Source organism: Chrysochloris asiatica, unplaced genomic scaffold (genome assembly GCF_000296735.1).
Source record: "Chrysochloris asiatica unplaced genomic scaffold, ChrAsi1.0 scaffold00410, whole genome shotgun sequence".
Taxonomy (NCBI): Eukaryota; Metazoa; Chordata; class Mammalia; order Afrosoricida; family Chrysochloridae; genus Chrysochloris; species Chrysochloris asiatica.
In genome coordinates, this window is record NW_006408928.1 from 1,620,242 (window position 1) to 1,622,108 (window position 1,867).

Consider the following 1,867-nt stretch of genomic DNA (forward strand, 5'->3'; position numbering starts at 1 on the left):
TGTCACACACCTTTCTTAATTTTAAACAATTCAATGTTCCCATGTTCTGTTCGAAAAACTGCCTCTTGGTCCCTGTACAGATTCCTCATCAGCACAATTAAGTGTTCCAGAATACTCATACTTGGCAATGTTGTCCATAGCTTGTCATGATCCACGTAATTGAAAGCTTTTGAATGGTCAATAAAGCACAGGTAAACTTCTTTCTGGTATTCTCTGCTTTCAGCCAAGATCCATTGGACATTAACAATGCTATCCCTCATTCCACATCCTCTTCTAAATCTGGCTTGAACCTCTGGAAGTTCTCTGTCAATATATGCTTGCAGCCATTTCTGTATTATCTTTCGTAAGTTTTACTCACATGGGATATCAAATATATTCTCCAATGATTTCTACATTCCATAGGGTCACCTCTTTTTGGAATAGGCACAAATTCGGATCTTTTCCAGTCAGTTGGCCAGACAGTTGTCTTCCAAATGTCTTGGTGTATATGAGTGAGTTCCTCCAGTGCCACCTCACTTTCTTGAATGTTTTCAATTTTTGTTCCATCAATTTCTGGTGTCTTGCTCTTTGCCAATTCCTTCAATGCACCTTGGATTTCTTCCTTCAGTATCATTGGCTCTTGATCATATGCTACCTCTTGAAATTATTGAACATCAACCATTTTGTTTTGGTTCAGTGACTCTGTACATTCCTTCCATCTTCTTTTGACGCTTTCTGCATCATTCAATAATTTACCCAGAGAATTCTTCAATAACAAAAGTCGAGGCTTGAATTTTTTCTTCAGTTGCCCCAGCTTGAGAAATGCTGAGCGTGTTCTTCCCTTTTGGTTTTCTGATTCAAGATCTTTGCACATTTTATTGTAATATTTGACTTTGACGTCTGGAGCTGACCTTTGAAATGTTCTGTTCAACTCTTGTACCACATTTATTTCATTTGCCTTAGCATCTCTACACTGGAGAGCAAGTTTCTATGTCTCTTCTGACATCCCTTTTGATCTTTTCCTTCTTTCTTGTCTTTTTAATGACTTTTTACTTTCTTCCTGTATGATGCTCTTGATGTCATCCCACAACTCTTCTGATCTTCACTCTTTGGTGTTTAATGTATCAAATCTGTTCTTCAGATGATCTGTAAATTTAGGTGGGATATAGTCAAGGCCATATTTTGGCTCTCATGGGCATGTTTTCATTTTCTTCAGCTTTAGTTTGAATTTGGACATGAACAATTGATGGTCTTTTCCACATTCTGCTCCTGGCGTTTGTTTGAGTGATGATATGGAGATTTTCCACCTCCTCCTTCCACAGATGTAATCAATTTGATTTCTGTGTTTCACCTGGTGAGCTCCATGTGTCTTATGCTTTCTAAGGAAGGTATTGGAAATGCACTAATCATTGATTTTGCAGAATTCTATCATGCAATCTGCATCATCATTTTCATGCCATTTTATCATTTGTTTTCTTTCTTATCCTCTTTACTTTTAATTGTAAAATCTCTTTTCTGACTTTTCATAGGTAACTAGGAGTGCTTTAAAATTCTTTTAGAATTTGTCTATAGTATTTTTGAGTGCTGGTATGGATAAACACTTGACAGAAAGGTCAGTTTGAGCCACAAGGTTGGCAATTCAATCTCACCAGTCACTCTACAAAATCCTTTACAGAATCACTGTGAGTTGGAACCAACTCAACTGCACTTAGCAACAACATAGTGTTTTTGAAGGGGTCTTGGTTTTGTAGTGAGTTGTGTTGGGTTACTAACCACAAGGTCAAATTTTTAAAAATTTTTTTATGAAACTCAAACTTTATTTTTATTGAAAATATAATCACATGACTTACAGCAGTTACTTCCCGCTAGCTCTTTTTTTTTTTTTTTT